The sequence below is a fragment of the Canis aureus genome, chromosome 25 (genome assembly GCF_053574225.1).
Source record: "Canis aureus isolate CA01 chromosome 25, VMU_Caureus_v.1.0, whole genome shotgun sequence".
NCBI classification, from domain to species: Eukaryota; Metazoa; Chordata; class Mammalia; order Carnivora; family Canidae; genus Canis; species Canis aureus.
The window spans coordinates 23,159,447-23,186,252 of NC_135635.1; the positions used below are offsets into that span (position 1 = coordinate 23,159,447).

At 41.0% G+C, this 26,806-nt stretch overlaps 1 protein-coding gene across 7 annotated transcripts in view; it reads left to right on the forward strand.

The window, feature by feature from the left end:
- Positions 1 to 2,894: 2,894 nt before the first annotated feature.
- SOX5 (SRY-box transcription factor 5) overlaps positions 2,895 to 26,806 on the forward strand; it is a 994,522-nt gene continuing 970,610 nt past the window's right edge. For 4 of the 7 annotated variants that reach the window (XM_077870738.1, XM_077870730.1, XM_077870729.1 and 1 more), the window contains exon 1: positions 3,811 to 3,985. The gene's annotated coding sequence lies outside the window, so the exon portion shown is untranslated. Of the gene's footprint in view, positions 3,115 to 3,810; positions 3,991 to 4,091; positions 4,163 to 26,806 lie in introns of those variants that run through there. The other 3 variants (XM_077870731.1, XM_077870732.1, XM_077870737.1) reach the window with 3 other exon arrangements.

Sequence of the window (26,806 nt, forward strand, 5' to 3'; positions counted from 1 at the left end):
ACTGGCTCTGATACAAAGTGTAAGTGGAATCAAGGTGAAGTGGAAGAGTGCAGGTTTAAAGCAGGAGACTCTGGATTCTCATTCTGACACAACCACATAGAAGCTGTATGATTCTGGGCAAGTCATTTAACCTCTCTGAGGTTAGTTTTTTCATCTGCAAAACAGGGATGCAACATTCTTGCAAGTTTGTGGTGAGAAGTAGAAATACATAAAAGAAGCAGTTGGCCAAGAGCCTGGCACATAGTAAATGCTTGATAAATGTAAATTTATGTGTCTTTAATGTGTCAGCCCCACTTCAAACGTGGCTATTTTTTAAAAGCCCAACACAAACAAACATCCCACTGGAAGGTTTTGATCAGCTATGCTGCTGCTATATAATGATCATGAGTTAGTCTTAAGGCATGTGGTTTCAATAACCATAATGGTTGGAAGTTTTGCTGCCCATAGGAGCAAAGGGGAAGAGGTTGGTCTAATTCACTTTTAATCAATATCTTACCAGGCAGCTTGCAACTTTGCCCCTTTTCTTGCTCTGCCCAGCCTCACTTCTCCTGCCAGTAAGAAGCTCCAGAAGCAGTTATGCTGAAAAAGCTGTAGAAGCTGAAACCTTGGTGGGGTTAGGCCAAGCAGGCGTGTTTGCCACCCATTGGCCAGAGACCCAAGGGAAAAAGACATTCTGTTCCTTCATTTTCACTGAGTCTGAGACAACTGGATCAAAACCTAGGGGTAGTTCACTATAAATGGCAATTTCTTTTCAAATATTCTATATTTTCACATAATTGATAGTAAGGGGTATGTATGTATGTATGTATTTATTTATTTATTTGTAAGTGGGCCTGATTAGCCTCTTGCACATTATATAAGGATTTGGGTATGACATAGTAATAGCTCATTGTGAAAAGCAATTACATACATACTATGAAAGTAAACCATTTAATGTATCCCAAGAACCCCCCCTTTTTTAAAAATTATTTATCCATGAGAGACAGAGAGAGAGAGAGAGAGAGAGAGAGAGAGAAGCAGTGACACAGGCAGAGAGAGAAGCAGGCTCCATGCAGGGAGCCTGATGTGGGACTTGATCCCAGGACTCCAGGATCATACCCTGGCCTGAAGGGAGGCGCGCAGCTGCTGAGCCACCCAGGTGTCCTGCAAGAGCTCTTTAGAATAAAAATAATACTTATATTCCAGGTATAGTGCAAATATTGATAAATTCTTATGAATTCTTATGTTCTTATTACACAGGTAGGTCTGGCATGAAGCTTGCGTGATATAAGAAATGTGAGGAAATGTAGCATATAGGAAAGGTGTTTCGTGCACAGGTGCAGCGAATTTTTTCACACAGTTGGTGAAGCCACATGGATCCAGCAATTTGAATGTTATTACTATCCCTGGTCTCTCTCATTAAATACTTAAGAAAACATAGTAAATTCGTTTAAGGATACGCATTTAGAATGCCATATCCAGAGCTATGTCCAAGTAGCAAATGATTACATTGCTTATAAATTCCAAGTAGATGATAATTTAGAGTCCCCATGAAAGCCCCGAGTTTATTTGATTGTTCTCTTAATTACTGGGCTCTGTGCTATCAAATATTTGTGGAAGAGAAAGCTTTCCTTTGTGGGAGTGGATAATAACTGTGCTTACACTTTGAAAATTTTGCCTTGAGTTATTAAGATTTGCATTTCTCACTTTTGTTCCAAAGGAAGGTGTTTTGCCATTTTTAGAAACCAGGTACCAAATAATCAATCATCAAACACCCCAGAAAGTTTCCACTCTAGACAAGTGCAAAATCTCAGGTATTAGCAATCCACCTCCAGAAACAAATCTACAAAGGGTGGAAAGAGGCGGGGGGGGGGGGGGGGGGCGGCGGGGAGAGAAAGGATGTATCACTTTCCTAGGTGAATATATTGTGATTGGTATGTGTTGCAGTGCATTAAGAAACTATATTTGCTTACTAGCTGCCATTTAGAAACCAGCCAGAAAAAAAGTCAGAGAGAGAGAGAGAGAGAGAGAGAGATCGCAGACAGCCAAGCCGTAAGCCTCCCTCCCATGCTGCTTCAGTGCCCTGCTCCTCCAGGCGCGTGAAGCATAAACAGACTGTGGTCATTGATCTCCTGGTGGTGTTGCTGCGCCCTGGGAAATGCTGGGGGTGCCCAGGGACGCGACTCAGTCGATGGATGCGCATCTGAAGAAGATCAGCGAGATGAGGAAAGAGGATATGCAAATCGGCTGGAGGAGAGGAAAGGGAAGAACGGGGAAAAGAAACGTGTTGCTCGCATTGTGTCTGAGTCCCCTGCATCCCCCTCCTCCAGACCCGCTGCCGACCTCGTGACGTCTCCCTTCTGGCCCCTTTCTGGACACCAGTTCTGGGAGGATGAGTCGGAACCCCTGACTACCCCCTTGTCCCCCCTTTTAGATTTAATAAGGGTTTCTTTTTCTGTCTTTCCTTTTCCTTTTTTTTTTCTTTTTTCTTTTTTTTTTTTTTTTTTTTACCCCTGGCCAACCAGCAGCTGTTAAAAGTCAATGAAAGTAAGATGGGAAGAGATAAGCGCCAGAGCAGCCTGGGAGCTGTCAGAGCCCACGCTGGAATCAGCCCGACGGCTTCTGCTCGGGGCATCACCTCGGAGTTGCTTCCCAGGGGGCTGTAACTCCGAGGGTCTCTCTCGCCCTCACGCTCTAACTCCAGTGTCGCCCGAGTCCCAGCCCAGCGCCGAGCCCCCCCGCCCCCCGCCGCCACCCCTCCCGCCCCTAAATATCATTCCTTGGTTCTTGGGCATTGGGTCATTTGAGTTCACCCCCACAAATCAAAACCAGCTCAACCACCCCGGAGGCAGGCGAGGGGGGAGAGCGCCTCGAAACTTTTCTCTCCCGCACCCCGGAGGAGTAGGTGGGTCGCAAGTGCCGGCGGCGGCGGAGACCCGCGGGCGCGCCTCGGGGCTCCGGGAGGTCGCGGTCGCTTTAAAACCCGAACCTCTCGCCGCTACCGCCTTCGCGCCGGGCAAGCGGCGCCTCGCCTCCCAGAAGGTTCCGCGGACATTCGCAGACCCCCACGCGCCCCCCGACCCCGTGCGAGCTGTACAGTGTGCAAACGGGGATGAGGGGCCAGCAGGGGCCCAGGTAACGGTTGCGGGGCAGCGGGTGAGGTTCCAGCGCAGGGAAGAAGTTGACAAAGGGGACCTGAGCAAACACGAACGCGTATTTATAGATGCGAGCTCCCTCGGGATCCGGAGAGAGCCCACTCTCCCTGCCTCCCGCCACTCCTGCCATTGCATTTCATCGCTCCTTTAAGTGGAGGGCAGATTTTTCTTTCTTTCTTTCTTTCTTTTATTTTTTTTTAAACATTCCTGCACGGTGTGGGTAATCACCGCGTTATTTACAATCTAGTTACTCTGCAGCAGCCGGGGGAGCAAACTCCGGGGCTCCTCTCCTTCGGAGGGACGGAGAGGGCGGCCGGGCGGCGAGCTGCAGGAAGGAGGTCACAGGGTGGGTGTGCGGGAGCCCGGGGGCCACCTGGAGGGAGTCGGAGCCCCCCGGCGCCGCCCCCGCGCCCCGCGCCCCGCGCCCGCCCCCGCTGCACCCCCCGGGGCGGGCTGCGGGCCGCGGTGACCGCCGGCTGGTGCGCTGCCCTCGCCTCCCCCATTGTTCCTACTGTCTTTTTGCCTTTTGTTATTTGCGCTCGCATTGTGTTGTTTGTCTCCGAAGCCGCCTCATGACCAGCAAAGGGATTTCACCTCGTCCTTGAGAGCCACACGGGGAGCGGGAGCGAGCGAGCCGGAGAGCGAGAGCCGGGAAGGGAGGGGGGGGGGGGAGAGGGACACGCGCGCGCGCACACACAGACACACAGACACACACAGACACACGCACACACACACACACTGAGTGGAACAGGCGAGCCACCAAAACCCATCCCCAGTCTCCTCCCGGGGGCCCCCAGCCCGCCGCTGCGCCACTTTGCATCCCGCGCCGGAGGAGCCGTTCAGGAGACCCGGTAAGGTGCGCGAACCGCAGCCGTTTAACTTTGTTGTTGGTCCCGAGGTGGTTGCGGGCGGACCTCCAAGGCGCAGAGCTCCGCTCCGCCGCCCGCCGTGCCCGCCGCTCAGCACCCGCTCCGGCTCCAGCTGGAGAGCCGGCGGAGCGGGGAGGGGGCCCGCCGGAGTTTCCTCAAGTACGGGGAGGGGAGGGGAGGGGAGGGGTGGGGGGACGCGGCTGGGGGAGAGGGGGAGGCGGCTCGGGACTCGAGGTGGCCCTGTCATCCCCCCCCGGCGGGGGGTGGGGGTGGGGGTGGAGGGGGGCGGCCGGCCGGCGGGGGGAACCCCGGAGCGTGGGCTTGGCCCCCGTTCAGGAAATGGGATAACTTTAGATATTTGTTGGGGAGTCTGCGCGCTGCCGCCGGTATTGTTTTGCAAGCGGCGGCGGTGGAGGTGGTGATGCGCGAGGAGGGCAGCGGCGCGGGGGAGAGCCTGGGCTCGCCGGGGCGGCTCGGCCGACGCTGGACCGCAGACCCTAAAAGTTGGGACGGAGCTCCCTGCGCTCCCTGGAGTCCCACGAGCGCGGCCCCCAGCCCACCGCACAGTCCCAGTAGCCTCCCTTTTCCTCTTTTTGTTTCGCTTTCTGCAAGCCCCTCTGCCTACCAGTCCTCCTCCTCTCCCGCCCGGAATTTCGGAGGCAAGTCCCATCCTTCAGAATGCAAGGGATCCCAGAGGCCGGAAGCTTTCATTTTAATTGCAACTACTTTCCCCTCCCCCCCCCACCCCCCACCCCCCCGCCGGGGTACGAAGTGAAACCGTCACGTGTTGTGTCACTTGAAGCGCGGGGTTTGGGAAACCTCGCTTGCGCTTTGGGGCTACGGTGATCGGCAAGGAAAAGAGGTGATCCGACCGCGGATCAGATTGGGTTTGGAAGTGTTTGCGTTTGATTTGATAGCAGCAGTTGCTGGAGTATTGATCTGCCGGCCCCAGGTTGCACCTGAAGCACCGTTTCCGTATTTTAATAGTCATTTTCCTTACACTTTGCAAAGCGTGAGCGTCGTTAATACAGAGATTGACCCTGGCAAAGAGCTGAAGACGCTGGCCTCGCAGACTAAACTCCAAAGCGTGGGGAATGGGAAATTCATTCTCATGGCTTGCCTTCTCAGCTAAAGCAGGGCAAAATGAGGAATTCTGTGAATGTGCAGAGCCAAGAGTCTCACTGTCAGCCAACCCAGGCACTCTGGGTGGCAGTCAACTGTACTCCAGAAAAGTTTAGGGATTTGTTCTATCCCACTTGAGAACCTCACAGTATCCAGATATCCAAAGTAGTTTGTCAAGAAAGGCTTGAGCCGATTTCCCCAGAGACTGCCTTCAGGCTCAGCACAATTCTTCAGTCAAGGGCAAGACCAAGAGAGATCTGTGGGATTTTGGGTAATAAGTGTGGGAATCTGCAAAGGGACGAGACAGAGTGATTTGTTTCCTTGCTGCTCATAAATAATGGCCCCTACTATCCCTAAAAAAAAAAAAAAAAAAAAAAGCCCACGCAAACAAAACAAGCCAATGAAGTAGGCGCGTGGGAGATTTGGAGGCAATGGATATTTCAATCAGAAAAAACAGAGCAGAGTTTTTGATCAGGATTACAGGAGTGAGGCTCGATTGCCAAGAGTGATTAGGTTAAGGGCCAGATGGCTTTAAAGTATACAGAAATGTTTTTTTTTTAAGTTTGACTTTTATAGAATTAAAAGGAGGACCATTTCTTAGAGTCTTTTACAGAACTGCAAAATTTTGATCTGTCTCATTTTGAAGGAATTCAGCTGTGTGTGAACTGTTGTTAACTCTGATAGGGAAAGAATCTGGTTTCCAATGTAGATACATGGGACAAAGTTTCTGGGGGTGCTTCTTCCTGATTTAAATATAGCTCGCAGGCTGAAGCCTAGATAAATTCAGCCACAATGACTTAAAATCAAAAGTACTTACACTGAAAGTTCTCTTAGGCATTGTGCAAAGTTCTTCTGCAAATTATGTCATCAACTGTTTATTCCTCAGAACTGCGGAAGATAAAAATCATAAGCATCGCTTAAAACTGATGCAATACAGCTTTAAATCCTCAGACTGGTAGGGATTGCTTTTGTTTGCCTAAAAGGTAGATCTTTCATCACATGAGTTGTTTAAAAACATTTAATTGTGGGGGTGGGAAGGGATGTGCATAATTATTTAGTTATTTGTGTTAATTATATAGTAGCATGCTCGCTTGAAATTCTTTTTTTTTTTTCTTTCCAGTGGTCTTCTAACAATCTTGTATGTGAAGAATTAATAGAGGTTTTTTTGTTTGTTTGTTTCCTTGTGGGTTTTTAAAAAAATCTCTTTTTGTAGCCTTTTTGAATCAGCAATATTGAATCAATCTGAGATAGACTTGAAAGAGAAAAACTTAGTACAGGAAAAAAGAGTTTCAACTCTTAATACAGAGACTCTGTTAGTTTTGTTGTTGAGCTTAAACAGTTCTGGTCAAATGGCATGTTATATACAGGATTCAAACTTTCAAACTTATTTGGTAAATAACCAGGCATTTGAGATTCAGTGGTTATTTCAAGTTAACTTAGTTCTATACATGTAAATGCACATCCTGTTTAGACTGACACATGACTCTATAAAAGAAAAAAAAATGAATATTTGCTTATAAAGATATTATCTGTGGAGTATATGGAGTAAATAGTAAATAACAGGAGAGTGAAGCTTATGCTCAGGTATGATGGCTTTTTTTTTTTTCTTGGTCGGTCCTTTTTGGGGGTAAGACATGAGCTATAGAGGAAGTTTAAAATTTCATTTTCCAGTTAATGAATTTGAACGCTTGAATAATTTTTTCTTTTAAAGCAAATGAAAACTATGATATGATGATTAAAAGAACATGCTGTCTTCTTGAAAAAGCTCTATTCATTTACTAAGTGATAGACAATCATTGTTTTGAAGTCATGTTCAGATTATATAAAGTAATATACAGGGCAGGATAAAACTTGTTTTCAGCGATCTTCTAAAATACACTGGATTTCAAACAACAGAGTTTTAAGGTTGAATCCTGTTTAGATTTTCATCAGATAGAATTGTTGGATATGATTGATTGGCATAACCTGGACATTTTACCCAATATCCAATCACCTGCAGTGGTAGAAAATGCTATAATTAGAGTTTTGAGAGTAACCTAGAAAACTTATTTGTCTAGGCCTAAAGTCAGTGCATTCCCTCATACACTCGTCACAATTTTTTAGCCTGAGAAATGTAGGCTTATTTTAAAGGCAAAGAGAGTGCTTGGCTGTTTCAAATAAAGTATATCCTGAACCTAGATTTGTAGATAGTTAATAAAATAAAAGTCCAATTTTGTTCCAAACATTGTTTAAAACACCCATTTGTAAATTGTCTGCATTTGGTTTTCATATGTTAATGATTTGGGATCTGAAACTTCTTTCAGAAAGGCATTTTGGTTTATCTTAAAAAACACCACAGAAAACTGTCTAAACAACTCTGTAAATAAACTGTTCCAAATGCCTCAATTTGATGAATGAATTAAAGAATTATAGTTCTTAATCCAATTATGATCAGTCTTGTTATTCCATTTCCCATTTGGGGGAGCTTGGGGAGTGGGAATGGTAAATGATTCTCAAATGTGAGTGGGGTCTTTGTTGTTTATTTTCTCTATGTGATGTAACATAAATAATTACTTATACCTAGCAGGAGAAGGATTTTAGATGTAGAAAAGTTATTTAATGATTTTCAATTAAACCAAGAATTCATTTGCATGAAAAGTTGCTCTTAATGGAGGAGTTAAAATGAAATTCTTAAGAATACAAAGCAAGGATCTAACCTTTTGCTTAAAACGAATGAATTTTTATGTTTAAAGGAGGGGGAAATGGAGGACTTCTAGCTCAGTAGCAGGGCAGATATTCAGGCACTTTTCGTCACTTTTAGCTGGGCCACGTCAGGACATTTCTGTGGTGCTACTTAAGAAACCTTACTATATTCGATTTCCTCGTCTTTAGAATTAAGGGGAAGATGCTTTTTGGGTTGTTTCCTCCAAACTCCTACCCCTTTCGCTGCCTACATGGGTGCTTTTGAATGCTCTCCTGATCAGGGATAGGAACTGTAGGATGGGCTCTTGATAATAGCCCAGTTTGCTTTGAAGGACCCTTCTGAATTCCTGCCCTACTCTGGCTCGTAAACTAATTAATTCAAAGGTGTTAATAGCTCATTATGGTTTAATTCTCTAGATGTGGTTATTATTATTGTTATTGTTGCAGTTTATTATGACCATCTAATTCCTTAGAGAAAGAGTTGTGGAGATTACAGGTATCAAGTGAAACTGCCAGAAGAAATATTTATGAACATGGGGATTTTTTTCAGTACTACCCAGATCATACTTTATAGGCAAGTAATTACTCTGCTTACTGGTAAGGATGTTGGGCAGGCATATTGATAAAAGTAGGGGGGGAAATAAATGTATTTAAGGAATATATTAAATAACCACCCTTTAAAACTTGACCCTTAAAAATAAATAAACCCAGAAAAAAATGTATCTCCACGAGAGGTGCTATTCAATTCTATAGATATAGGCCCATTTGTTCTTTATTACTTAAAGTTCATTCTAAGTTAAAAAGAAAAAAAAAACCCTAATTGTATCTTCGATGCTGAGTTACTTGTCATTCAGTTACTTTGTGATGATATGCTATCACGTGAACCAAGGGGACATATAATGCAGTGGTCGACGGGATGGGAGGGCTCTGGCTTGACTTCCAGTTGGAATTCCCTGGATGTTCAGGTATTGTGTTGTCACTGCAGCACCAGTTAAAGTCTTAGTTATAGGGAACTCCGGAAGGAAGCGGGATGCAAGAGGCAATCCCGCTAGCTTTTGGAGCTTCTCAGTTTAGGTCTAGGTATAATTCTTTCAAGACTTCGCTTGGAGTTCTCAGCGGTTCAGTGCTCTGTCCCGTGTACTCACCTCTAAAGCTGGAGATAATAATGCTTTTTCTTAAACAGATATTGCATGGATTACACTAGATATTGTATGTCAAATTCCTAGCATAGGGTTTGTCATGAACTAGGTGCTTAGTAAATGTTAGCTACCCTCCTCTGTCCCTCCAGCCAAGTCTTTTTGATCATTAATAATGTTTGAAGATTAAATTTGTACTTGCTCTGTACTGGACTTATTTGAGTCCAAGAAGAAAAATATATCACTTCCTTGAGGCTGAGATCAACACTTTAAAGTAGTGATTCAGTTAACGTCTATATATGATCTCTGACAATGTGGTTTTATTAAGATGCTGTATTTGGTGCAAGTGTGAATTCTATCTTTTATTCATAGAAATGTTCCTTCAGTAATTAACGTTTTATCCTGCATAATAGGTAAAGGCAAACAAAAACTTTAGGACCTGACTATAGATCTTCTTGTTATCCTTTCTGATTTTCCAATACAGATAGGCACTAGTGAAAATTTATTGTGACTTTATCCGTAGAATAATTATCTACCTCTAAGTAACATGAAATTATAATACATGTAGACAGAGATTCCAAAGAAAGAAAAAGAAAGAAATCTGACTTTGCAATGTTTGCCCTTTGGCATCTGCAGTTCCTTCAAAGAGAACCTCATAGGCTTGTTTATATTTGGTACAAGGAGAAAGGCCCAATAAATATATTACCAGTGTGACAAGATGACATATAATAATGTGGAGAAATTAGTGATTTTCTCTTTCCAGTGATAGGAAAAATTTCTAAGTATGGACTTCCCCTGCTATCTGAAAGTAGAGCATTTCAGTGAAACCTTTCGTGAGCTGAAATGGTGTAAAGTGAAGAAGCAATTACCATTTTTTATAAAAGCAGAAATACTCTTTGGATTATTGAAAACAGATACTAATGTAGGTTTTTTATGAAAGCAAAATGACATAAAGCAAACTTTTGAATAGTGGGATAGGAGGTACCTATACAGGTGACCAGGGATAAAAGAAAGCCTTCTTTAAAAAGCAAATAAATAATTGGTTATTGCGTTAATTTGGATCCCTCGAGAAGCAGGTGAGAGCAGGGGATTAGACATGTAATAAGAGGGAGCAGAAAAGTGGGAGAGCCTTTCAGTTGTGATCCTGGTTTGGCACGTATGGAAGGAGAGATGGAAGGAAGGAGAATTGAGTAGAAAGAAGCTCTGTTGTAGTGCAGTCCAGGAAAGGTTTGGCTAGGCAGACAAGAGTCAGCCATTGGAAGAATCCTCTGTCCCCTAACTGTGTTCAGTCACTAGATAGGAACAGTCCCCCATGAGGCACAACTGGAAGCATGGTCTTGGTGCACAGCTGTCGCTAAGGGCATGGGGGCAGCAGGTGGGGCACGAGTCCATTATAATCTTGCAATAGGAGATCTGAATGATATAGTTGTGGTTTGGCAGTATGGCCCAGGGGTTAGTAGCAGTAGCCCTGGTCAGGTGGACTTGTCACTAAAAAAAAAAAAAAAAGGACTCAGCAGTTTCTTTAGGTTCTCTGATGTTTCATTTTACTCCACTGCAAAATGAGCATAATGATAGTATCACCTCCCAGATTCCTAGTCACATGAAATGAGGTTGTATGAAATTATGTGTAAACCCATAGTTCCATGTATGGCATAGAGGAACTGCTCAATGTATACGGTAGTCCCCCCCCTTATGCACGAGGGATATGTTCCAACACCTCCTGCGGATGCCTGAAACTATAGAGAGTACCGGACGTCATATATGTGCTGTTTGTTCCTATGCACACATATATACCTGTCATAAAGTTTCATTTATTAATTAGATGAAGTAAGAGATTAACAAAAATAACTAATAATCACAAAAGAATTATAACAATGTACTGTAATAAAACTTATGTGAATGTGGTATCTCTCTTTCTCAAAATTTCTTATTGTATTGTACTCACCCTTCTTATAATGATGTGAGATAATAAAATGCCTGCATGGGGAGATGTAGTGAGGTGAACGATGTAGGCATTGTGACGTAGTGTTAGGCTACCAACTGACCTGCCCATACGTCAGAAGGAGGGTCATCTGCGTCTGGCACGGGGATGACCTCAGGTAAGTGAAACCACAGAGGAAGGGGGGCAGTCACTGTATTGCACTCTTCTAAATGTACTTGTAATATGCAACTGACAGGTATAGGTGATTGTATCAGGTGAGAGTAAATATACTTGAACAATACGTAGTGCATGTAATTAGAAGGCATTGTTTTGCAAGCGAACCTCCTTTAGTGTTTGCCTTTTAAAAGTAGCTCAGTTTATTTCTCCGGCCTCAATCCTTATTTTTATCAGGTTATAAATTGCACAACAGCTAGACCGACTGACCTTGGCCGTCTTCAGGTAATTTGCCCTAAAGCGCGAGGTAGACAGAATGCTCTCTTCATTTCCTTACCCCTCTAGGCTTCCTATTCAGTTGAGAAGCAACTTGCACTGTAAGTCTGCATTTTATCTTGAGCCTCAAACACCTTGCAAGTCTTTGCTCCCCTATGTTACTGTTCCTAAACCAACTTGCCGCGCCACAAAGCACTGAACTCAAGTGGCCCTCGGTGCTAGCTCCTGCTGTGATGAGTCACAGAGCCACCAGCACTTTGTTGCGTTAGATTTGATCACTGCCATGAGCAGTCCTTCGATTGTCAGCTAAGAGACCCTTCAGGGAGTTGTCCCTTAATAGAAAGTCTCTTTTCTTCCCTCCTGTTGTAACTTTAAATTAAAAGAAACTGTAGAGGAGCGGGTGGCATTGCGGCAGTTCATTCTTCTACCCACTGGGAGAACAACATCTGAGAAAAGACGTTATTGGACTGAGAATTGAGTTGTTGCTATTTTTTTGTGCCAGCGTGGGGGGGCCGTGGTGGTGGAGGATGAAGACCATGTCCTTTAGACTCAGACTGATTCTCAGTAATGCAGTGGAGAGCAGTCCTTCTGTGTGTATCAGCGAGCATTTTTTGGATATAATGCACTGACTTAACTTATTAATTTCAAGTGGGATTCACAGGACCGCTGGCACTTTACCCCTGAGTTCTAGGTAGTTCTGTGAGTTAGAGTGTGGGAAACTGGCATCGGGACAACTTCAGAGTCCAAGGAGGATGGGAGGCAGGAAAAGAGAGCTAATTTTTGACACATTCCTCAAACAAGTGACCCCTCTAGGGAATCTGTGCCCAGGATAAGGACTGCTTACTGTGAGGCTTTTGGCATAGTTTTCCCCAAATAGTGAGCCCTGGTTACTTTAATGTTCAGAAGGCTGATGAACTTCAACATTTGTGAGAGGCAAAGAGATGTTAGTACTTTTGATGACGTGTTTTCTAAACTGTTTCTCACTAAATTTCTGATTTAATTCTCTGCTGTGCCAGGCTTTATATCCTCCTCCCTAGGTGCTGGTCCATTCCCATTCAGGGTTTGGGCCTGCCCCCAAATCTGATGTCTGCTAAGATTTCCTGGTGTAATTCATGGCTACTAAAAGCTGAAGTTGTTTGATGTGTGACTGAGGTTTGCATGTGAGTTCTTGCGATGCTTGGTGTTACTATGCAGTATTGGCAGTCTTTCCCATGTATCTGGCACATTCAGTCTCATTAATTTACTCTTGCACTGGAAACTGCTTGAACAAGTGCATACTATTTCTTATAATTCTGTTTTGACTTTTCTTTCTTCTCGAAGCCTCACTCCACCCTACCTTATTTATTTATTTATTTATTTATTTATTTATTTATTTATTTATTTATTTATTTATTTATGATAGAGAGAGAGAGAGAGAGAGAGAGGCAGAGACACAGGCAGAGGGAGAAGCAGGCTCCATGCACCGGGAGCCCAATGTGGGATTCGATCTTGGGTGTCCAGGATCGCGTCCTGGGCCAAAGGCAGGTGCTAAACCGCTGCGCCACCCAGGGATCCCCCCACCCTACCTTGACTACTAGCAGGACAGTAGTGTCTTTTCTACATTAAATCAGGAAATAAAGTGATAATTTGAATGTATACTAAACAGACAAATCTGTCAATATATAGAGAACCTTAATGCTCCCACTATTTATTTCTAGGAATTAACTCAGACCCCCAAAATTCTCTTCCCTCCCTGCTTCTCTTCTTTTTCCCCTACCACTGCTTATTGGGGTTTTCTTAATCTTTCGGTTGCCAAAAAGTCTTTATTATCATGACACCACTGACCATTCTGCATTGTGTGAATCTCCCTGGATAAAGCGAGAAGTGAAAGGTGTGTCTGAATGTATTGCTGCCTGGTTTGAGAGGGGTAACTCATAGGGTGACCAAACACTTCTTATTAGAAGGTCAGCTCCATGAGGGCACTGTGATGTATACATTTGCATAATTATAAGGCCTGGACGGAGCAGCAGAACAAATGGTTGTTGAGCCGACATATATCTTGCATACTGAGCTTCATTTTGATTCAAGACAGCCATGCATGGCAGGGAAGTGGGAAAACTAACAGCCGTTGAGCACTGACGTGTTCCAGGCATGGTGCTAGGCACTTTATGTGGATAATCTCCTCTAATCCTCACAGCCTCCTATTAGGTGGGTATTATCCCCTTTTCATGGATGGGTGAACAAACTCCAGTGGGTCAGGTGCTGGCCTTTTCTTTTTTTTTCCCAGTGAGGAAGCAGGAGAATTATTGCCTGCATTTCAGTCTGTTTGACTTTGCTTGCATGTATTCGTTCCATCATACTGTGGCCAACATGCTGGTGTGGGGGCAATGACTGTAACTTCCCATCTACCACAGGGGATAATTAAGAGGAACATGTGAGAAGTCACACAAAAAGTGATGCCTGAGATGTAAAGTAAATCCTATATGTTGGTTATTATTATCAAGTACCCACTGATCCATTTATTAACAAAAAATATTTATTGAACACAGATGCATGTTGTTTGCACTTTAATAGGAAATATTTTATGACTTGAAGCAGAGATTCTGAATACTTGAGAACTGACATCAAAGGAAATGATAGAACAGTATTTCTCACAGGTGATTACTCCATCACCTAGTAGAAAACCAGCTGGGATATTTTTAAATATCTACCTTTCTGGCTCCTACTCAGACAGGGACTCTGAATCTCTGTGGTGGTAGCCCAATAACCCTACATTCTTAACAAGTATGACTGGCAATTTTTTTACACATTAAAGTTTGACAACTAGTGATAAAAATGTATTGACTTAATTTGGTACTAAGCTATATCTATAGTATCTGAAATTAAAGCAAGATGCTCAAAGAATAGTGGCAGTGCCAGCTAATTGCTAGATTTTTATTTTATTTTTTTTAATAATAAATTTATTTTTTATTGGTGTTCAATTTGCCAACATACAGAATAACACCCAGTGCTCATCCTGTCAAGTGCCCCCCTCAGTACCCATCACCCATTCACCACCGCCCTCCGCCCTCCTCCCCTTCCACCACCCCTAGTTCATTTCCCAGAGTTAGGAATCTTTATGTTCTGTCTCCCTTTCTGATATTTCCTACCCATTTCTTCTCCCTTCCCTTCTATTCCCTTTCACTATTGCTAGATTTTTAAACGTTTTTTTTTGATGATGTGGTTTTAGGAGTTTTGAAATAAAATATAAGATACCTGTAGTAAATTTGAGTCTATATGTAGAACATTAGCATGCTTAAAGTCAAGAGTGAGGGGACCTGTCACAAAACGGATTGGGGTTAAGGAAGGGATGGCAGTTATGTGTATTCTAGGCTTGGAAAGAAGTTTCTAAGAGGACAAATCTAAAATGGCAAAGTAAACTGAAGACAGGAGGTTGATTTATTTACTCAGCTCTGTATCCCAAATATTTTTTTTAAAAAATTTTATTTATTTATGATAGTCACACACACAGAGAGAGGCAGAGACATAGGCAGAGGGAGAAGCAGGCTCCATGCACTGGGAGCCCGACGTGGGATTCGATCCCGGGTCTCCAGGATCGCGCCCTGGGCCAAAGGCAGGCGCTAAACCGCTGCGCCACCCAGGGATCCCTGTATCCCAAATATTTAAGACAATGTCTGGAACATTGTAGGTGCTTAAAGACCTTTGCTTTAATGAATTAACAAAAACAGAGGAAGAGAATAATATGTGTACAATAGAATAGTTTGTGATTATTGCAGGTAAAGAAGTCAAGAAAGAGTATGCTGAAAAGAAATCCTAGTGAGATAAGACAAGGACAAGGTTTTAATTAGACAAATACAGTCCTTACAGGAAAGTGCCTTCATACAAACAAATAAACAATGCGAAAACAAACCTGAGGTTTGTATAGGATTAAATCATCAGGCTACTGTTTGTTTGTATTATCTTGGGAGCAGTGATTACTACATGAGGACAGGGACTGAGTCTGTTTTGTTCTCCATATGATCATAGTACTCAATAAATATTTATTGAACAAATGACAGGGTTTCCACATGGACTGAAAAAGAAAGCTTTTAAATGACCCAAAAATGTCTTGTAAAAAGGGGAAAAACCTTTACAATTGCTAACCAATAGATTAGTGATCATGAAAATAGCCAATCTTCATAAGAACTGCATGTTCTTGATCTCTTTAGAGTTTAATAAGGTCTCCATCTGATTGTTTGCCTGTCACCAAGCACTGCTTTTCCTTCAATGCCACTTTCACTTTACTGTTTCAAAAATTAGCTGTTTAATAAGTATTTGTTGAATAGTTCAATCAGTGAATGAAGAGTACTGACTTGGGCCGAGGAGGGGGAGGTGGATGATTGAAAGCAGACGAAGAAGAGAGTTGTCCCCATTCGCTTAGAATTCTCAGAGTCACATGTGATCCAGAGACCTCTGAGTAGGCCAATTTCCCATTATAGCTCCAGGCCTGGTGGTTGGGATTTTGAGGGAAAGATGTTTGCTACGGTAATGGCTGCAAAGGTGAGTTCTGCATTGTTAGGAGAGGCAACCACTCATTTGATCAGGGAAGTCAGGCCAGAAAATGTATTGCGGGAAAGATGGTAAAAAGTAATTCTAAACCTAACAGTAGTTTCAGTGGAAAAATGGCTCTAATTCAAGCAGTGTAATGTTAACATCAATGCGTGTCTCATGGCTCAAGCCCCGCATACTGCTTTGAAAATAAAAGGAGATTGTGTAAAGAATTAGCAATACAAGGCATTTTTAAGTGCTTTATTGCAGAGGCCTGTGATACTCTGTGAAATCTATGCAGCCTTTTTCTTCCTGCTGTGCTTAATTTCAGAATCTGATGCTATTACCTATCCTTGGAGAAAAAAAATTGCTCTCTGTTAACTCTTAAAAACCGAGTTTAACATTGCACTTGCTTTCAACATAATCTTTCTGACCTTTCTTGGGAAGAGAGAAGTGGTGTATTTAGCCACAGAAGGTTTGCCTTCAAGTTTAGTATGTAGGATTGCTTCTAGAGGGCAGCATTACAGTAAGAGGGCAAGTTGGAAAGAAATGTCAAAAGCATAAGTTTAGAAATGGCTCAAGCAGCTTGAAGAATACAGTCCCTACTAAAAGTCAGCATAGATTATGTTTGGCATGAATCCAGATCAGAAGGCAGAGAGGTAGATGTGTTATGAAGAACAGCAGAAGAAGGCAGGACAGGAGTTAACTCTTTACTGTATAGGTGGCTATCTTCTTGGGACCCGAAGACATGCCCACCAAAAATAAGTTCCCTGGCGTGTCACCCCTGTGCCCTTTCTTCTACCTTGGGATAACAGTCGGCCTTGAATGATAGTTTACTATTGCCAGGCATTGTGCTAAGTAGTTCATTTTTATTTTTATTGATTCTTCCTAGTACTTCTCTTATTTAGATGCGGACATTGCCCCATTATACAGATAACATTGAATTTGCCCAGAAGTAGCATAGCTGTGTAGTGGTGGAGCTGAGACTTGAACCCTGAGTGGTCAATTCTAAAGCCTGGGCTCTTATCTATGGTAATACAGAAAGTATATTTTAAGTCCTGTTGAGTCATCCCTCAAAATGACACTTTTATTTTCCCCTTTCTTTCTATATGTACTGTCGTTACTTGAGGACAGGCTTTTTTCAGAGTGTTTCTGACCTATTGTGAAGTTCCACAAACTAGCATCTCTCCTTGCAACCTGCTGTGTTTATCACTGTCAGGCCAATCTTCCTGGCATACTATCTAAATCATGTGGCCCCGTTCTCAAAAATTCAAAGTGCCCGAGTACTACACATGGATGGGACCCAGACTCTTAAGTCTGCTTTTCGAGGGTCTTACAATCTATCTCCAAGTCTTTTTTTCTTTTCAGGCTCATATTTGAATGATTTGCTTCTGATCTGGATTCAAGCTGAACACAATTTCCCGGATGACTCCCAAACTATCTGCTATGGGTCAGCTTTATCAACTCTTCTCAGAGTGCTCACACCAGCGGCCATCCTATTGCATAAAAAGCCACTGCTCACACCTGAACCCTGTCTGATTCAGAGACTTCTTCCAGAGTTGCTTTTTCTGTCTGCTTCAAATTTGCTCATCTATTGACTTTTCTTGGTTCTCATACCACCTGTCTCTATTTCTGCTTTCTCTTTTTGTTTTGTCCCTTCATTCATTCAACAGTCAACAAACATTTATTGAATGCCTACTATGAACCAGATGCCATGTTAAATGTCAGTGATGTATATAGTAGGCACACACCTGTACACAAGGATTTAAAGTTTATTAGGGAAGATAAACTTTAATCAGTTACTTGTATTTATGATGACAAATTGTGAAAATCTATTTCACAGAAGTATATGCAGTCTATAGGAGAACTATCTGATATATTTAGGGGGTCCAGTTGGAGGAGGCTGCTGTGAGAAAGTCACACATGAAGAATGGTTAATGAGGTAAAGAGGACAAGAGAAAAAACTTTTGAGACATGGGGAGTAGCATGTGCAAAGATTCCAAAGAGGGGGAAGGATATGTTCTTAGAATTAGAAAGTCGGACTAGCTGCTGCTGAGTGACTGGGAAATGGGGCTCTAGAAGTAGATTGGGATCAGATTATTAAACCTGGTACACCATGGTAAAGAGTTGAGTCTTTATAAAAAGCATGATAAAAAAACCCACCAAATAACTTTAGGCAAGAAACTAATGAAATTTGTGGCTATACCATGTAGACCAAACTTGAGAGGGGCTATTGATATCATTTACACAAGAGAAAAATGATGGCTTGGAATTTGGACTCTAGCATTAGTGTTAGAGATGGAGACAAGAGGAAGGACTTCAGAAAAATAGAAAGTTACCCAATTTCATGTGCTTTTATAAACTTTACTTTCCAACCCCATTCCAGCAACGTATCGGGATATTTGCTCTGGTAATTACCCATTGTTTCCATGTTTCATAGATTCAGAAAAGAGGTGTATTAGACCATATGTCTCCTGAAATGTTGAAATGTCTGCTGTCTGGATCTGGACCTGCTGTAGGTAGATCTTGACTATTCAGGCAGAGAGATTTGACACAAAACATATAGTGCCTTTTGTATGTATCTATGTAGATGCCTTTACATTTCTTTGTATTCCTTTTGTATATATCATCCCTTTGTATAGATTTCCTGAAATCCTATCCATCTCTTAATTTCCCAATTAAATTTTACTTTTTCATAGCATCCTCATAGAATATACTGACCAGAGATCTCTCCTTCTGATCTTATGTTATTTACATCTATAACTACTTTTATGACTTAATTATATATTGTACCATATTGTAAGCATGTTGTGAACATGTCTCATCCTTTGAGATATAATTGTGAGTTTGTGCTTTGGAATGTAGATGCTGTAGTTCATTATTATACCCCTATTCTGGATCATCCTTTACCTTGTTTGAGCTGGGCAGTTTACTTAACCTCTCTGTCTTTGATTCCTCATCTGCAGAATGGGGATAATTATATCAATAAGCAGTTGTGAGGAAATGGATACAAAGTACTTAAAACAATCCTTGGCACATAATGAGCTCTACCATATGATGACATTTTACGATTATAAATGTTATCCCTTGAAATCAGAAACCTGTATCTTATTACTACTTTTGTCTACTTGGAGCTCAGTAAATATTTATTGAATTCAGATTTGAATTTTAATTTGTTTCATTTTTGTGGAGGGTTATAAATATAAATAAATCTTGGTTCTTGTCTGCAAGAATCTTGATTTGATAGGGGAGCTAGTAACATAAACCAGTAATTATATATCAGCATGATAGGTGTAGTGATAGAGTATTTTGAAAGCACAGAAGAGAGGTTGTAGAAGATATTCTAAGTGAATTAATGTATGAATTGGGCATTTTATTAATCAAATACATATTAAGATAATGTATGTACATTGTATAAACTCAAATTTCTTTTTTTCTTTTTCATTTTTTTTTCAAATTTCTTTAATAAAATAGCTCTCCTATCTTAGTAGGAGCTCTCCTATCCCATTGCTACTACTTTTAACTCTGTATTTTTTGGTGGTGAGAGGAAGAGGGATGTTGAAGAGGCAGAGGGAGAAAGAGAGAATCTTAAGATTCTCAGGCTCTATACCTAATGCGGAGCCTGACACCCAATGTGGGGCTCCATCTCATAACCCTGAGATCATGACCTGAGCCGAGATCAAGAGTCAGATGTTTAATCAACTCAACCACCCAAGCACCCCCCAAGTCTGTATTTCTAAATAAAGTGTTTACTCCTTATTTTTTTAATTTAAAAACATACTTATTTCCTACTATTTGGCTTTGTTATTCTACTCTTCCTCTACCTTGCCTTTCTTCCTTTTTAAAAAAGATTTTATTTATTTATTCATGAGAGACACAGAGAGAGGCAGAGATCTTAGCAGAAGGAGAAGCAGGCTCCCTATGGGGAGCCTGATGTGGGACTCAATCCCAGGACCGTAGGATCACAACCTGAGCCAAAGCAGATGCTCAACCACAGACCCACCCAGGTGCTTTGACTTTGCCTTTCTAAAACTACACATATTCCTTTTCCCTTTCTTCCAATATAATTTTACCCTTTCCTTTGTAAGTGTAGGGAGTGTTAAATCAGTTCAGGAAACAGTTACATTGATTATGTAAATATTGTTTACCTAGAGCTGCCTTCAACCCAGGGTGTGGTCCTGGAGACCTGGGATCCAGTCCCACGTCAGGCTCCCTGCATGGAATAGAGCCTGATTCTCCCTCTGCCTGTGTCTGTGCCTCTCTCTCTCTCTGTCTCTCACAAATAAATAAATTAAAATAAAAAAAAATATTGTTTATCTCTGAGAATATCATGTATTTATTGCTTTTACTTTTTATACAACTTCTTGGGTTTTTTTTTTTTTTTTTTTGAGTTCATAATGATCTATATTCAAACCTAAAGTTTTACTGGGATTGTCCAGTGTTTACTGGCATTCCTGAGTCAAGGCTTAAAACAGGTGAGTGGAACATCCAGGTTGGGTCTTAGGGGCAGTCAGCCTTGGTGGGGAAGGACCATTTTACTATTTACATAATTTAGAATTGTAGGAAATCCAGATGAAAAAAAAATCCCATTGACTTTTGGTTAGTTATATTATGCTTCTTAAAATTTCTGCAGATATTGTAACCCCTTTATTATCAGCACCTGGGCACATTGCTCCCAGAAACCTGGACTTTTTAAGGCTCTGAGTTAAGCTAAGTAGGGCAGGGAGTGGTGCTCTGAGAAGGGAGGAGTGTATCACAAGCAGGCAGCACAACATAAGGAAAAAGGCAAGGAGGTGAGAAATGACATGGTGTGTTTGTGAAATTACAGATTGTTTGGTGTCAGTAGAGCATGGTAGAGACCGGCTGAGACGAGGCTGTGATTGTCGACAGTGGTCAGATTAGGGCAGTCTTTTTTTTTTTTTTTTCCTTATAATTTATTTGTTTATTCATGAGAGAGAGAGAGAGGCAGAGACACAGGGAGAGGGAGAAACAGGCTCACCATAGGGAGCCTGATGCGGGACTCGATCCTAGGACCCCAGGATCACCACCTGAGCCAAAGGCAGACACTCAACCACTGAGCGACCCAGGTATCCCTAGGGTGGTCTCTTTTATCATAGATTCATATGTACCAGATTCTGTTTAGTAAGCCATGGAGAGAACCTTATAGTGTTGAGTAACATGGTCTGCATTGCTTGTAAATGAACTAATGATGTGTCAGTCAAAAAATGGAAATCTGGCTCCTTAAGAGAGCAGTTAAAATGCTGTCTTTGCATATTTGGTGACATATTAATACTTTAAGGGTACCCCATCAGTAAAATTTTTAGAGTACACAATTTTGTGTGTGCATGTACACACACATTCATAATTTATGTACCTGTGTTGTACTTTAGCTAATAATCAGGTCACAGTAAACATTTAGAGCAAGGTTCTGTTTCAATGACATTAGAAGCAATAGTGGTAGTACATCAGAGTTCCCTGGACACCAACTCTGACCTGTAGATTCGTATGAAGTGGGTTTACTGGGAGAGCTTTTGAGGGGCTGAGAATAGCAAGATGGGCCTCAGGAGAGGTTGACTGAACCACACCTGCGGCTTCAGCTAATCTGTGGGGCACTCTGGAACAAGAGGGCTTCTTAGAGATGTCCTGAACTGAGGCAAAGGGGCCAGGCCTCTGTAACATCACACTGGTATTGGATAGGGGCCACCTCTGAGGAGGGAGTAGAACTTTGGATGAGAACAGTTCGCAGGAAGGGCCTTTGATGTGAGTCTTCAGCAGGCAACACTCCTGGCAGCTGGAAAATGAGGACTACCAGGTAGCATACCACAGCATCTCTAAACCCAGCCTTCTAGAGAATTTCTCTATTTTTTTGAATTCTTACAGGTTGTTTTTGAAATATGGCTGAAAATTAGCAGTGGTCTATGAGCTACAGTTTTGCAATTTTCCCATGTTCATTTATGGTTTCTTTAGTTATTATTTTTTAAAGATTTTATTTATTTATTCATGAGAGACAGAGAGGTGAGGCACAGGCAGAGGGAGAAGCAGGCTCCGTGTAGGGGGCCCGATGTGGGACTCGATCCTGGGACTCCAGGATCACGTCCTGGGCCAAAGGCAGGTGCTAAACTGCTAAGGCACCCAGGGATCCCCTTCATTTATGTTTACATTAGTAGTATTACTGAAAAATCCTAGATTTTTTTTTATTTTGTAGGAGATCTTTTTTAAAAAACATTTATTTATTTATTTATTTATTTGAGGGGAGGGGTAGGGAGTGGGGGGAGAGGCAGAGGGAGAGAATCTTCAAGCAGATTCCCCACTGAGTGCGGAGTCCAATGTAAGGCTTGATTTCATGACGTTCGGATCATGGTCTGAGCCAAAATCAAGAGTCGGATGCTTAACCAACTGAGCCACCCAGGCGCCCCTTGTAGAAAGTCTTTTTAAAATACTTGTCCACTTAATGAGAGTTAACTTAGCTAAAAATTAGACAGTGTAATCCGTAATCCATTTCCTGAATCATATGAGACTATAATGTGTGACAAAATGATGAAAGAAAAGAGAGAGAATGACATTAGCATGAACTTCTTCCTGTTGTGAAATGAGGGCCTCAGTGACAATCTATTAATAGTTAGTTGAAAACATAAAAACATGCAGAAAACAGTATGGCATTTCCTCAAAAAATTAGAAATGTAAATAGCATATGATATAGTAATTCCACTATTGGGCATTTACCCAAAGTAAATTAAAACACTAGTTTGGAAGGAAATATGTACCACTATGTTTATTTCAGCATTATTTACAATAACCAAGATATGAAAGCAACGTAAGTGTCAGACAATAGATGAATGGATAAAGAAGATGTGGTATATATACACAATGGAATATTACTCAGTCATAACAAAGAATGAGATCTTGCCTTTTATGACCATGGGATGGACCTACAAGGTATTATTCTAAGTGAAATAAGTCACACAAAGAACGACAAATACCGTATGATTTTATTTATATGTGAGATCTAAGAAACAAAACAAACACAAACAAACCAACAAGTGAAAAGCAAAAGCAGACTCATAAAAACAGAACAAACTGATGATTGTCAGAGGGGTGGGTGAAGAGGGTATGGGCAAAATGGGTGATAGGGAAAAATATTTAAAGTCATGTGGATCATCTTGAACTTCTAATTTTGGATAAAATTTCTTTCTTTTTTTTTTTTTGATAAAATTTCTTTATGGAAGGAGGCCAAGGAAAGATTTTAATTGGAAGTAGGACGACTGACTGGACGTAGCCATGTGATGGTGGTAATGGTGTCACCATTCATTGGTTAGAGGAGGAATTCTTGCCCAGTTTGTGGACAAGAGTGTAGGCTTAGGCTTAGGTTTTACAGTTTCCCAGATGGGCACCTAATTCACTGGTCTCCTAAAGTTTTTAGGTCATGTAAATACAGCATCAATAAAAAGATTATTATTTTACTAGTAGTAAACACCCAAAAATAGAAATTAAAAAGGGATGAGGTAAAGAGGGAAAAAGATATCTATAGGACAACTAATGTAAATAGATGTAATTTTTTTCTAGCATGCCAGTATATTATTATTATTTTTTGTATCCACCTTGAAGACTTCTGTCCTATATTTCTAGAGTACTAAATTGGGAGAGGTTACACTGCAGACAGATTTTGACAATTTTTTGAGTTTGACCCATGTAACTATTTAAATGAGATCATATGAACTCCCAAGTATTAAAAAATAGATTACGTTTTAGAATACAGTTGTGATGCTTTAAAATATTTTAAAAATCATGGAGGGAAAAAAAATCATGGAGGGGGTGTGTGTGTGTGTGTGTGTGTGTGTGTGTGTGTGTTTCTGTGTGCGCTAGCTAGGGTCATAATGACTTAGCATTTCCTCCTGTTTAACAATTCCTCAAAATTAACTAAAAGGTTGGGACCACACTGACCCCATTACCTCTGTGTATATCTGGCTATAATTATGACCCATATGTTGCTTTATATTTCCGAATGCTTTTACTTGTTTTTTTCTCTGATTCATAAACTTATAAATCAGTTATGTGCAATCATTAAAAGATACCTTTATATCATCTCAGCAATAGAGAACCTGAAAATATAAAACCTCTCATAAGTGTAGTAAGTTCCTTCATGTCCTTTTGGAATTTTAATGTTTATAATCATTTTTTCTGACAAAACTCAGCCCAATTTAAAGGAATTATCCCAGATTCATTTTGTGTCTCAATGTCAAATAGCTTAGCTTTCTTATGAATATCTTTTATTTTGTTAATACAAATTCATTTTAGTTGTGTTCTCATTTTTATACTTACCGGTGTGCTTATAAGATATTGATTGCTTTGAATTTCTCGAAGGAAGGGGCAATACATTTCAGGTAGCATTATTGTTACTCTTCATTATAGATAAAATTAAAAGGTAGCCAGATTTGGAACTACTATACAGAAGTCTTAATAAGGATATGGTCATCATGGCTGGATTCCTAAGGAAAATTTATCTTAAAGATAGTTTGTAAATTAAAAGGTAGAAGCTTCCCTGTGCTAGAGAATGCTATTTTTAAAAATAATTTTAAAAATCAAGATTTTTTAATGTACATACAGATGATCTATTAGGCATGTATTATCTTGACTTATTGCGCCTTGAAATCTCCAGGTGATTATATTCATACTTGCTCTCATTCTCCTTACAGTTATTTGCATGTTGATCGTAATAATTTGAAATAAACAATGTTGTTAAGCTTGGCTAATATCAACCATTATTTACTCATTTAAAATGTTTTTATTGCGAATCTATTCTTTGTCACATGTGACAAATGTTGAGTAATGGGATTACAATCAGCAAAAGAGATTTGATCCCTGCCCTTATGAAGCTTCCAGTCAAGTAAGAAAGATGGAGGTTAATCATCTAATTGTGTCAACAAATAGAATAGAGGGATGTTCTCCTCTTCATTATAATTATGACTGTTAGCTGGACTATTAACTTAAAAAATCATATAAGCATAGAATACTAAAGAAATGATATCTATTTTAAATATTTGAGTATTTTAAACAATATGCTGTATCAGTGTTTCACTGTTTATGAATTTGCCAGTTAATTGATGTGTAGGTCCATGAGTGATGATCCTTGTCATCTTCTTGGGTAAGTTACACCCATGATATATATATTTTATGGCTCTTTTTTTTTATTTACTAAAAATGGCAGGAAAACTTAAAGGCATTTGGCAAGGAATTTAAATGCAGACTTTGTGTAGATTTGTTTTATTTTTCTAGTTTTATAAAGTGGTTATTAAAAATAATTTGCCTTTATTTTTTCCAAAACATTTGATCTAGTGCCACTAAAAACATTTTGCCCTCATATTTTATTAGTTATGTAATATCTAATGAATTTACCAATTACAATAAGAAGTTGAAATGACATAAACAGACTTGGATTAAACAGGCAGTTAAAGTGGTTAGAGTGAGGGGATGCGGCTGTGCAGAGTAGCCCTTTGCCATTAGGGTGCTATTGTCAATAGTTTGTTTCAGAGAAGGAATGGAGCACATTGATGACTCTGGTAACTTGGTGAATGTAGGTTGGCTAAGAAAGTTGTGCTATGGTATTAATGATAACTACTATGAAGTGCATTATGGCAAAAGAGTATAGGAAATTATAAGGAGATGTTATAGGGTAGCTTGATTTATTTTGGAAGTCATAGAAGGCTTCCAGGAGGAAGAGACATTTTGCCTGGGATATGAAGAGAGGTAAGGGGAAGGAACTAGGTGGAGAAGGTATGGGTGAATAAGGAATATGGGACAGCATTTACAAAGCTCTGATGTGGGGCAGCCTGGGTGGCTCAGCGGTTGGCTGAGGGTGGCTTCAGCCCAGGGCCTGATCCTGGAGTCCTGGGATCGAGTCCCACATCAGGTTCCCTGCATGGAGCCTGCTCCCTCTGCCTGTGTCTCTACCTCTCTCTCTCTCTCTCTCTCTCTCTCTCTCATAATAAATAAATAAAATCTTAAAACAGATAAAAAAACAAAGCTCTGATATGGGCTACAGCTTGCAATATTGAGGAATTAAGGAGACCAGAGTGGCTGGGGCACAGAGAAGAAGGACAAAAGTTTCAAAGAATGAGCCTGGAGGAGGAGGCAGGAGTTGTCTCATGTAGGGTCTTGTAGATATTGCTAAGGATCTGGGGTTTTTATCAAAAAAGCAAGAGCAAACTAAAGGATTCAGATTTGCATTTTAACAAGATAATTCTGGGGGTACCTAGGTGGCTCAGTTGGTTAAACATCTGCCTTCAGCTCAGGTTATGATCCTGGGGTCCTGGGATTGCATCTCTCATGGGGCTCCCTGCTTAGCCAGGAGCCTACTTCTCCCTCTCCCTATGCCTTGCCCCTCCACTCCTGTTCTCTCTCTCTCAAATAAATAAAGTCTATTAAAAAATTAAAAAGAAAGATCATTCTGGCTGTTGTTTGGAAGATGAAATGGATGGAGCATCAGTTATGTAGTGGTTAGGAAGTCTAAATAAGAAATGTTGTCCCTGTCCCCAAGAATGAGACCCCTCAAAATTATACTGTTTTGAGGGGTCTCATTCTGTTACACAATTAAATAAGTCCTCGAAATACTTGACAAATAACAGAACCTAAGTTTATCAAAGGTGTAAATCTTTTTAATATCTAGGAAGACTTGGACGACCTGTATTTCCTATAGTGTACTTTGCTTACCATTTTCTCCTTTTATATTTGTAGTTATATTCATGATTTCAGCACAACATATTTTCAAGACAATAGAAAAAAAAAGGAAAAGTCAATCTTTTAAGCTTGTACCATGCTATTGACTTTTTTTGAAAGGACAACAAGTGTGTTTATTTTATCACTATCGGTCTAAAAATTAACCATGAAACATTCTCTACTTCTAACTATGTGTAACAAAGAAATGCTTTATTGCAACTTCATCAATAATTCAAATGCAACTTAAAAGAAAGTAGGGCAGCATAAGGAAAA